The sequence below is a fragment of the Physcomitrium patens genome, chromosome 5 (assembly GCF_059467195.1).
Source record: "Physcomitrium patens ecotype Gransden chromosome 5, ASM5946719v1, whole genome shotgun sequence".
Lineage (NCBI taxonomy): Eukaryota > Viridiplantae > Streptophyta > Bryopsida > Funariales > Funariaceae > Physcomitrium > Physcomitrium patens.
In genome coordinates, this window is record NC_143414.1 from 8,722,639 (window position 1) to 8,735,730 (window position 13,092).

General features: G+C 31.9%; 1 pseudogene; it reads right to left on the reverse strand.

Annotated features, from left to right (window-relative positions):
• Positions 1-10,570: 10,570 nt before the first annotated feature.
• On the reverse strand, positions 10,571-12,186 carry LOC112282806 (aspartyl protease family protein 2 pseudogene; annotated as a pseudogene).
• Positions 12,187-13,092: the final 906 nt, after the last annotated feature.

A 13,092-nucleotide genomic window follows, 5' to 3' on the forward strand; every position in this document is an offset into this window, starting at 1 on the left:
CTCAAAAATCCAAAATCCAAATGCTACAAAATTTATATATAAAATTTATTTATATAATTACACACATTGTAGAAAGTTTTTAGCCAAAATTTTATCAAATTTCTTAAGATATAGGTCAAAATACAACCACTAGTAATTTGGGTCACTTACTACTTCTTAGATTCTATGCACTCACTTCAACTTCCAATATCTCCTTCATCCAAGCTTTGAATTCATCAAAAAATATATGTAAAGTATAGCCAAAAAAGTAGTTTCTTCAATTCCAATTATTGAACCTTTGTTGCTTTCTATGAGAGTGCATTACATCCAAAAGAGTGGTAGTAGATACAAAATCAATGTCTTAACTTTGAGTGTCCATATTCTTTCATATAAACTCCAAATTACACAATATTTGTACTAAAATCATAGCCAAAAATCTCAACTTATGAATCCTAGCCTCCAAAAGCTCGAATGACTTGAAAGTATAATCCTAATTCCTAGTAAGGCCTCAAACAGCCTCCTTAAAGTCCATTGGGCATGATTTTTAGCCATTAGGAATAGAAATTTTCATCATCTATCTCCATTCATCCATATGGATGCCATAAACTCTCTTTTTGCTACCAAAATCCCTCTCTAACTCTTTTCTTTACAAGTTTTATACAATATATGTTCTAAATATCATATAAAAGAAACAAAATAAGACTTTAAGGCTCACCAATATCTAATAAAGGTGACTTTAAATATTTAAAAGTTACTACTAATAAGATCGACTTCAAAAGTCACTATCAAAAGAAAATAAATTTATATAAATTCTAATAGAAGTCCTTTTAAATAACCTCTTTTTGGAATAGTAATCTATCTACATCCTATAATCAACAAAAATCCACTTATATAGCTTTCACCATGTTTAATATATTGTATATTAAATATATAAACACATTATTTTCACATGGTAGCCAAACCACAACACGAAAATAATCCCTATTGTGGCTAGATGCCCTAATTTTCCTACAATACTTTTGATGATGTGGCTGCACTCTTCATTTGATATATATGCTAGTATTTCTCTGAACAATTTTTAACCTTATGGCTAGGTTTTTTACAATATAAGGATAGGCTAAATTTCCTTCGATGCTTCTTTTCTTGTTCAAAAAGAGATTTGAAGCAAATTGTATCAATCTACATATCTTTTGCTTCCAAATGCTCATTAAAATTCGATGGTGAAGAAGCTGTAAAATAATTGGTATATACATGTGGCATAATTGAAGAATGTTTATCTTGTTGTTGTTGAAATAAATGGTTATTACACTTTACAACTTGACTAATGGCATAATTGAGTGTTTGAGGGTCTTGCATAGACAATAATAAGTCCTTGACATCATCTCTTAATTTCTAATGAAATTGACTCATCAACGCATCTTCTCCCCAATTTATATCACATGCTAATTGTCAAAAATCCGAGGCATATATTAATGCAGAATACATTTTTTTATCAAAGGCTTTGAATTATAATTATTGAAGAATGAATCTTATCATTTTTACTAAATGCTTCTACAAATTTTGCCAAAAATGCTTCGAAATTGTGCAATATAGGGAAATTCTTTTTAAATAATAGAACAAATGAAGATAAAGCTTGACTTGAGAATAAGGTTCCAATCAAACCAACATGGGATATTTTAGTAGAATATTGTTGAAGTTGAAGTAAGGTGATTAGTCGTACTTGGTTTACAAAGTGAAGAAATTATCAATAGGTGCCATCGAACATCTTTAGAAGGGTGATCCTTGATTCTTTTATTGTTATTGTTGTCAAATCATTGTCTTGAGTGGATGCACCTCCCATGTTTGTTGAAGCAGATATAGTCGTTTAAGAATTTGGAACCTCTATTGCTATTTGATGTAGTGGTTGAAGCACTTCGGCTCCTTGATCATTATGTATGGTCATATATAATTCTTCATTCTGCTTTGACAAAGTCTCTATCTTGATTTTCAATGCTTCAAGAGCATTAATAATAGAATCTAACTTGATTTCTTTAGAGTTTGTCATATTAACTTTTCTACCTTCTTCCATAGAAAATTATAGAAATAAATACATTCAAAAAAAAAAAAAAAAAAAAAAAAAAAAAATCTGATCTATGGTATAAAGAAAAAAATCAAAAGAATATTAAAAATATATATATATATATATATATATATTAATCTAAAGGAGAGTAATCAGCAACCTCTAGAATGCTATAATACTTCTAAGAAGATGGATAATCTACTCTCTATTAAGAAAGATCAAGCTTCTAAAATTGTTTTATGGCAGATTCAACAAATTATTAAGAACCATATACTAGATAAGGATTCAAGACCAAAAAATGGAATTAACTCAAAATTAGAACAATAAATTGATATAAGGCAAGAAGATCCTACCTAGACTATAAGAAATGAGTTGTCAAGACTGAGGATCCCCTCAACCTCAACTTTTATATTTACTATATCTTAAGAAGTTTCTTGAAAAATTTCTATAAGGCTTGGAAACAAAGTAAGCATAAGATCCTTCTTTGATAACTTCCTAAATCATCTAAAGTGTCTTAAAACCTTCTAGTATCTCCCATGACCTTCTAGAATTTTTTTAGAATCTATTGGAACTTTTTAAAATATTCTTAGAAGATTCAAAAACCTTCTAAAATCTATAAGAACTTTTTTAGAACCTTCTCAAACCTTCTTCAATTGTATGTCTATAACAATCTTATCAAGCTTGAGCAACCACTCAAATCAAGTATTGTCAAAGAAGAAAGATTTTTTAATTCATTTCATAAACTTTTCAAGCTTGAGCAACCACTCAAATTAAGTATTGTCAAAGAAGAAAGATTTGTTAATTCATTTGGCAAGCTTGTCAAATTTGAGCAACCACTCAAATTAACTGTTATTAAAGAAGGAAGATTTGCTAATTTATTTGATAAGCTTATCAAGCTTGAGCAACCATGCATATAAAGTATTGTCAAAGAAGAAAGATTTTTCATTTCATTTGGCATGCTAGTCAAGCTTAAGCAACCACTTAAATTAAGTGTTGTCAAAGAAGAAAGATTTATTAACTCATTTGGCAGGTTTCTCAAATTTGAGCAATCATTTCAATAAAGTGTTGTCAAAGAAGAAAGATTTGTCAATTCATTTAGCAAGCTTGCCAAATTTGAAAAACCACTAAAATTAAGTATTTTTAAAGAAGAAAGATTTTCCAATTCATTTGGCAAGCTTATCAAGTATGAAAAACCATTCAAATCAAGTTCTATCAAAAAAGAAAGATTTGTCAATTTATTTGGCAAGCTTGTCAAGCTTGAGTAACTACTCAAATAAAGTATTGTTAAAGAAGAAAGATTTTCCAATTAATTTGGTAAGCTTGTCAAGGTTGAGTAATCATTAAAATCAAGTTCTTTCAAACAAGAAAGATTTTTTGATTTATCTGGCAAGCTTATGAAGCTTGAGCAATTACTCAAATCAAGTGTTATCAAAAAAGAAAGATTTGCCAGTTCATTTAGTAAGCTTATCAAGCTTGAGCAACCACTTAAATTAAGTTCTATCAAAGAAGAAAGATTTTTTAATTCATTTTGCAAGCTTCTCAAGCTTGAGCAACCACTCAAATAAAGTGTTATCAAAAAAGAAAAATTTAAAAATTCATTTCAAAAGCTTATCAAGCTTGATCAACCATTCAAATAAAGTATTGTAAAAGAAGAAAGATTTATCAATTCATTTGACAAGCTTGTCAAATTTCAACAACCACTCAAATAAAGTGTTGTCAAAGAAGAAAGATTTACCAATTCATTTGGCAAGCTTATCAAGCTTCAGCAATCACTCAAATTAAGTCTTTTTAAAGGAGAAAGATTTACTAAGTTATTTGGCAAGCTTATTAAGCTTGAATAATTTTTTAAATCAATTTTTCTTAAGGAAGAGAGATTTGCTAATTCATTTGGCAAGTTGATCAAACTTAAGTAATTATTTAAATAAAGTTCTTTTAAAGAAGAAAGATTTACTAATTCATTTGGCAAGCTTATCAAGCTTGAGTATCCACTCATATCAAGAGTTTTAAGAAAATTTAAACTTGTCTATTTTGTTAATAATATATTTAAAGTTTTGTTATTAAGTAATCTTATGTTTGTTAAATTTTTAACATTTTTAAAGTTTTTTTGTACTACATTGAGTTCAATAGATCCATCTAAATCAAGTCTGATTAATATACTAGTTATAATCAATGTTCTAAGTAGTGGATCACCAAAAATAAATCCTATTAGATTCAATATTGTCAATTCTTCAAATACTTTCTAAAACTCTTTGTTGCATATTGCAGAGGGCAGTTTTATTTTGTTGTTATGAAACCTACAGAGCTGGTGATAATGATTATTTTTTAGTAACAAAAATTTTAACTTATTTGCATTTTTTATCAATAATATAATTATTTCAAAGACATCTTTATTTTGCTTTGCATCAATCTTATATATAAGAATTTGTAAAGAGTAAAAGTGTAATCTTTTTATAATAAATCGTCTCAAGATATCTTTTATATTATAATTAAGAATTATGCCTTCCAACTAATCAACATAACAAGAGAATAATTAGAAATTACAATCTATAGCTTTATTAAGTATTTAAACCATATAAAAATTTCTAAATATTTCATATTGCAACACTTAAGTAATGTAATATTTTTCTTTATAAAAATTAAAATATCTTGGATTCTATTTTCCTTCAATATTTAATTTATGCCAATAATTGTATTCAAGTTATTCTACCACTATTTGAAAGTCTTACCTTTGTTGTTATTCCATGCATTGGCACCATATTTGCATTCCAAATTCGTGTGTCTTTATATTCTTTTTCTTCTTCAACAATCTTTTATCGTATATTTTGTAATTGATCATGCACTTTTATTATTCTATCTTTTTTCTATTTTTATCATTGATTGATGAATCAACATATCCAATATAATACTTGTATCTTACTCTTCAATTCTACTTTTCTTATTGGTCTATATTTGTATTATAGTCTCTTTTATTATACCACTCGATTTTACATTGTTACAAAAGAAGCAACATATGTCAAAAATCATATTCTTTTCTTCAACTTTTAAGGCATCAAAACTCATTGATTTGACTCTTATTCTTCACATCATCGAAGACTAGCATGAATTTTTTACTCATTAATATTTCTTTTATCATATCTTGTGCTTCTTCTAAATTCTTTGGTTTTAATTCAAAGTTTAATTAATTCAAAACTTTAAAAATTATTGAAAGACTATTATCCTTCTTTTGAATACTTTCAACAAAACATGATACATTGTCTATATGTTGCATGGTATCAAACATAAACTTTGCTAATGTAGTCTTTACAATTCCACCTATACCAACAAAAGACAATACATTTATTCCACTCTTGCATAATTATTTGATGTTTGACAAATGTTGTTCTATACCCATTATATTGTTCTTACAATCATGTCCCTATTAAATAATCAAATTATAATATTAAATAAATATATAATTCATATCATAGTCTCTATAAAAATAATCTAATCACATATTCATATTTTGATAAAAACAACTTTATTAAATTATACACATTTGAATGTATAGATCTTAAAATCAAATAAACCAATGAAACATTTATATCACACCAAATCTCAAATATAAATTTTACCAATGTATCATCAACATGAACAACTTTTGATTTATTCCTTTCATGATCTTTTTTCTTAAATGCTCCAAAATGAGGTGTTTTGGCTACATCAATTTCTACCAAGTATTTTTTCTTCAATATTGTAAGTCTTTTATAAATGTTTTCAATATTAGGTCTTTTAGAAAGATTCAAAGAATATTTAGTAACATTATTCAATCAATTTACTCAAATCATCACAATTTGAATGTAATTTTGATCTTTCACCTTTTTCAATCTTTTTCAATAATTCTTTTTAAAATTGATACCATCAAATAGATCTTCACCTAAATCAACTTTAAAACATGTTATTGCAAAAGAATACACATCTGCTTCAAAAGCTTACATCTTTGTTGATTTTATTGTACTTTTTAATATCTTTGAAGCTAAGTAACTTAAATTTTTATATATGTATGTATTTTCTTTAAATTTTGGATTCCTACCCACATTAATCTTTAAACAACCAAAATCAACCAACTTCATAATAGCATAATGAAAACCATTATTAGATTTATCATTATTTATAATATTAAATAGTATATTATCCGGCTTTAAATCTTGATGTACAATTTGTATGTCATGTAAATAACACATTCCTTTTGTAATTTGATAAATAACATCAATAAGAAAGTAGTATGGCATTGCTCTTTTTTCCTCCAATACATTGCTCAAACTTGTTTGTATCAATTCCATCACCAAGTATACTTTTTTTTCTTGAGTTATTCATTATTGAAGACTCTCTATTCTCATTTGTATTACTTTTGGTAGTATAATAATATTTGATCAAGTTTGGATGGCTTGTGATAGTGAAAATATCCACTTCTTTTATAAACATATCATTCCAAGTAGCATCCATTATTTTTGTTGCAATTGCAAGTCCAACCCTCTCTGATTCATAAACTGTTTCCAAAAGCACCTTCATTTATAATTCTTCAAAGTTCTAAACTTTTGATATTACTTGATACTTCCAAAAAATCCATCTCTCCATCTTCTATATACCACAAGTTTATTAATCTTGTTGATAGATAGTTTGTCAATTCACGATCTTTAAATCAAACATCTTTACTTTTATAGTCTAAGCAATTGTAAAGTTCTTCACTATCATGTTTAACTTCTTTATAAGTTGAAATATTAAAAAACACAAGTATAATGTCTTCCATCTTTTTTGGACACTTCTTTAATAATAGATCAATTCCTACATCATAACAAGTCTTCAAGTCCCATAATAACTTTTTAAATATTTCTTTTTTTTCCATTTGAAAGATACTTACTTCATACCATTGTTCTTATGAACAAGCTTTTATCAACTTGTATATTCTCAATGTTGTATATTAAAATTCACAAAATAAAATTTTATACTCACTTCTTCCAGTGCAAAAAGCTCTCAAGACTTCAAATAATTTGATAATATGACCAAGTGGTTGGTAAATATTTACACATTGTTTTTTATGCAATACAACTTTAGTCTTCAATAACACCTCCATTTCTTGATTGTAATTATAGCATTGAGTGAGCACATCTCTAATATCAACTTTTCTTGATTTGAACACAACTCTAATATCTTCCACATACTTCTTATAAAATTCCATAGCAAGTGCAAATTCCAATGTACAACAACCAAATAAAAACCTTCACATTACTAAGACATGCTTCATAAACATCTTAACAAGATAGACTATGGCAAATATTTTTAAAAAAATATATAATTCACTTTCAATCACATGAATAAAATCTTAGTAAATATTTTATAATATTTCAATAAATTTTGATCACCAAAAAATTTAACGTAATAAAGATGTCACTAATAATATTTGTGTAGACTAAATTAATCTCTAATTACATTTGTCATTCTTTTTTATAACTTTTTATTATCTCTTAATATTTTCTATAAAATAAGTATTTCTCTATATATATATATATATATATATATATATATAATAAATAAACATTCATCTCATAATCTATACAAAATAAATATCAATGATGTACATACCTCAAAATAAAATTAGCAATTGATTCTTGAGTACACTCCTATACTTACTCATGCAACCATAGATTCTTGAAATGTTCTTTGATTGCCACAAAACCTTCACACAAAGACAATATATATTTTGACAAAATTGATTAATATGTAAACTATTATACATACTTCATACAAACAAAATTGATTCATATCTTTGATAAACATTAAACTAGATCATTAAAGTAGATCAACATGCCATCCATCTTTTAATAATTATCTAATAACACTAATTCTTGATATTTTATTATAAATATGATATGCCATGACATTACTCTATTTATAATGATATCTAATCTTATTAAGTTTATAAGCTTTTTTTCTCCAATCCTTTGTGTTTTTTAAATCACTCATTATACAAATGACATAAATTAAATAATCAATGAATGAAAAGTCCACCCTATGCAATAGCTCAATAGACTCAATATCTTTGTAAACAAAAAAGTTTTAAGATGTTCTCACCATATAATTTGAAAAACTCTTCCATCCTTTAAATCATTCAGATCCGTTCCTATCTCACAATCCAATGGCACACAAGCCTAGCCAAGATACAATTGTGATATATTATTCAATGCATCGTCATCTTCTTACCAATCAGACTTTCGTTAGATTAACATCATAACTTATAGTATCTACAATATTCAATCTTCTTAAAAAAATCTAAAACCTCTTGATTGTTCACATGCTATCACATTATGTATTGTCTTGCTTGAGAATGTACTAGGCATCTATCTGTGGAAGGTGGGCTTGTCTTTTACAAACATCCAAAAAAAATCCTAATATGTTTCATCCATATAAAAAGAATACAATCCAAATTTCAATTCAAAAGTGCTAAAAAACACTCTTCTTAGTAACCTCAATCACACATAAACCTCAATTACCTTGTTATTTATATATTTAAGCAATTTAGAATTTTCTTGTAAGTCCCAAGTCTAATCAATGAGCTTTGACAAGTTCTAACTTCTAATCTGACTATCCACTTGATGTGAAATTTTTCATGCAATTTTCAATGTAAGTCTTCTACATGCTTGAGAATTTTTAGACCAATCCAATTTACAGATTGTGAGAAAACCTCTAAAAACTACTTTGATATCACTTAGCTGCCAACTTGAAAGGTGAAGCAAAAGTTCTAGTAGTGATTTCTCCTTTTCCAACCATTAACTTTGACTCAAAATTGGTGTGCACCTTGATCTTCAAGTCCTTCAATATCATGCCAAATTTCACCTTGATCCAACTAGTAGATCTTCAGATATCACAAAAATCCTATCCAATCCCAAACTACCAACTTCTGATATGTTCTAGTATCAAAACCTAAATATCTCTCAATTGCACCGTTAGATTACTAAAAAAATTTACATACATTTAGAACACCTAATTCAAAAAAAAACTCTCAAAATTTGAACTATAGATGTGATATCAATTTTATAAACTAGTTGAGGGTGCTAGCCCTAATTTTATTGCATAAATCCCAAGTTGCCAAAATAAACCTTGACTTTCAAGAACAATTGCTAACTCTTTCCAAATCCTACCAAAACCAGTTTTATGTCTTTGCAACAAGCTCTAACCTAGCTCTCAAATCCTAATCTCTAATCTTTAAATGCCTCCTTATTTTGCCCTAGGCGGTCGTTTTAGTGACCAAAGATTAGATTTCAACCCTGTCTCACAAATAGTCGACCTCCAAGTATTAATCTAGCCTATCCTAAGGATTTTTTAGCCCAATCCTACTCTCAACTTAATCTTAGTATTAACTATATTAATTATTTACCTCTTCTAACTCGATTTTATCAATTTATGGTCTTTCTAAGGTAGTAAAAGAGTCTCTATAGCTAGAAGGTAAAATTACTAACTAACCTTTAACCTACTAACTATTAAGATAAGAAAATAACCTAAGAGGCTTCTATAAAAACCATGTTTAGATATCTCAAATTATTGTTGAACCAAGATAATTAGATATTAATTAGAAATTCAATTTTGATTATAGTTTCATTATATAGTCGTATTATATCACGATAGTGCTTGCATAGGATATTCCAAATATGAGCTTACTATCAACCCTATTGTTTGGCTTCTGACCATCACCTTGAGCACCATATTCGAAACACACAGAAAGCCATCATAACAATCTCGGAATCAAAAACAAATCCTCATGACTGCCTACCATCCACGGCTCCTAGCTCTCACGTTGTTTGCATGCGGCACAAAGGTGTCATGACGTCATGTATTTAAGGGCAGATTCGAGAAGAGAGCACACTGCAGCGAGGGTTTTGCTACAATAGGGCGAAGGGAAGTGTACAAGGGGAAGCAGGAGGCGAAGCTGGAAGGATTGCTTGAAACCCTGGACAGAATGAACAGAACATGGATGGGTTATATAATCCAATGGACGAGAATGAGCCTACTAACAAACAATAGTGTACCTTACTGTATTCAGCACTACACACACACCCACACAGGGCTTACAATATCTACTCACATTGGTATCAGGAGTAAGATATAAAACAAAAAAAAAAAAAAAAAAAAAAAAAAACGGCAAAGGGGTCGCCCGGCTTCGGTGACCAACTGCATGAAATAGAAGATGGTGAGATAGAAGCGGGAAAAAACATAAGAAGAAAATATAAAGCAGAAAAAACTAGTATCCAGGATCGCCTTTCCTCGTTCTTCTGTCTATCACATGCTTGCCCAGGACGACGTTATCTGATAAGTGTCGTTCCAAATTGGACTTGTTGTCGATGGTGAAAGACGTGGTCTTCCAGAACGTGTTACAAGTGAATGGAAGCTTGTCCTCGTTGGTTGGTTCGGACAACTGCAGTTATGCAAGTGTTCTCAAACATTTATATGTTAAAAATGACAAAAAACTTAGGTCATCAATTACAAAAACCAAGATGATTAGGAGAAAAATGTAGATTGTTTTTGCTTTAGGGGAGGTGGTGTAGAGTTTGTGGATGGAGGTGGTGGTGAAGAGGTTGTGCTAGACCATGTACGCATTTCGGTAACCAATGATCATTTTCAGTGCAGGGTATGTCTGTGTCCACATCGTTAAATGCGCGAAGTGGACCTTATTCTTACAGTTCCGTTTATCTCATGGCAGCTTCATGGGAAGTGCACAATACTTCAACTAAATTTTAGCATGTTCACTCTTTTGGGGTGTAACTGCATTTACGTTTGCACTACGAAAGTCCCTCTCCAAGGCAGCAAAACCAAGAATATCACTAATTTCGTGACCTAATTGAAAGTGTAACTCATGCATTGTGGAGGCTTAGATTTATGAAGGATCGCATTGTCGAGCTGCAAAACCCAGCTGCGAGTTAGCGCGATCGAACACCATGTGAAAGTTTTGTTGCAGGTAATTTCCAATGATGGATATGGAGGATGGCGAAGAGCCAACAATGCCGAGGCACAGGATTTCTATGTCCGGGTCAGGCAGGCTGAAGATGTTTTCCGAGGGAATGCGCCACACTGCTCCATTCTCGAAGGGATTATCGCGGCCCACCAGACAGTAAGAGAATATATTTCCGTATATTGAACCCACCTATGATGTAAACGAGAGCTCCCCTTGACCTAATCCCAGCACCCCGCCTGCACCAGCGAACAATCCTTGATTGTTATGCCCACATCCGAACATAATTTTCGAAATTTGCAGTGTGTCGTCCTCGCCCCCGCCCTCGTCGTTCTTGATGGTCTTGTTCACGGTGAATGTTTCTGTTGCAAAGTCACTGGTTGTGTTTGAAGAATCTCCATACCAGTAGAAATACGAGCACCCTTGCGAATCAGTAACGCACGTTGACCTGTTGTTGGATGACTCAACAAATGCGCGCTTGGGCTCTCCGCATGCAACAGGATCATACGATTCGGAACTGTGCGGATTGAATACAAGGCCCTTCTGAAGGTAGCAGTGCAGGCAAGGGGTGCACTGGACCCATGTTAGATCACTCCCTGTGTCGATTATCACCAGTATATGGCGTGGTGGTGTGTCGATGAAAATGTCTATGAAATATTCGCCTGATCCAAGAGACGCTCCCGACTCCATCGTTCCCCCAAGTTTCTGGCTCTGATCATGCAAGTGCTCGCTAACGCGTATGGCGGTGAATTCGATATTTCTGTTTTGCCAGTGTAAAGTTCTTTGGAGAAGGTTTCATGGACGCATACCTAATCCGGTCCTTGAAGTGATGAATACGAGAAAAATCTCGCTTCAATGATTGTGAGATACGATTCTTAAAGCTGTGTCGACTTCTGCAGTGGGTGTGAATTTCTGTGTTTCATTGTGACTCGGAAGCCTGTGGTAGTTCTGGACTGATCAATCCCCGAACTATTGTCTTGCTTCGACTCCCTCGGCGTAGACATCATTCATGAAAGCATCGACTGTTCCTAGTTCCATTAAAAGCCACCAAATCCTTTCGGTTTTTGAATTTGCCAATTGAGCCATGCCTTAATTCCTCACACAAATGATCTGGCCTCGCTTGAGATAATTGGATACCCGAATCGGAAAGAGAAATTAGTAATCCTGTGAAAAGAATTAGCTGGGCTATGGTACCATACAGTGAGCATGCCTTGATCACCATACTGAGAAGTGCAGAGAGATGGTGATAGCCAAGACATAGACTAACGAGGTAAAAAATCTTTACAAAACGACACTGTTTCACCTGCAAGATCCTCAAACTAAACATTGTCAGTTCTACCATGGAAAGATACAATCGAACCTACTTAATCCCCCACCGGAATTAGCGGAGTCCTTAGATCATCACCACGGAAAAGCCATCTGTCTACAGTGCGACAGAGCCGAGCTTACACCTCGAACGGCGAAGGAACAGAGAGAAAAAAATACACACTTCAACCATCCAAGTTAACATTAATCACCATCAATTACAGCAGCCAGTGAGAGGTAAAACTCCCCATGCTGCATCTCATGAACTGTGCTTTTTCTGCTTTTGGCAAATCCTACGTCAACCTTTGCCTGTGTACACGTTCCGAAAATGAGTAGTCCTGACTTTCGAACACCATTCTCCCAACCACTTTTCGAGAACTTGGGTCTGGTAGGGGCTGGGAAGGACCAACACTAGTACAACAAACCTTCTTCACATCACTTTTGACCACAGAATGTGGAGATCCTTCGTCTATGTGGAAGAGTCCACCACATGCTGGGAGAGAGTCCTGAACCGCCGGTCCACACCAGACTGCAAGGATGGCCCTGACAGAGAACACGGGGGCGGTGGACCTGTGCTGAGCAAACCATGGCCATGCAAATGGATATCCAAACCGCATGAAAGAAGCCATGGCTGTGTGTGTGTGTCACTAGAGGTGGCGCATGGGAAGTGGGTGACTTGGGCAACAAGTGGCTTCATGCTCTTGCATGTCCTAACTCCTCCTATGATTACTCGTCAACCAAGCACAAGGACGCGCAGCTACATCTTTCT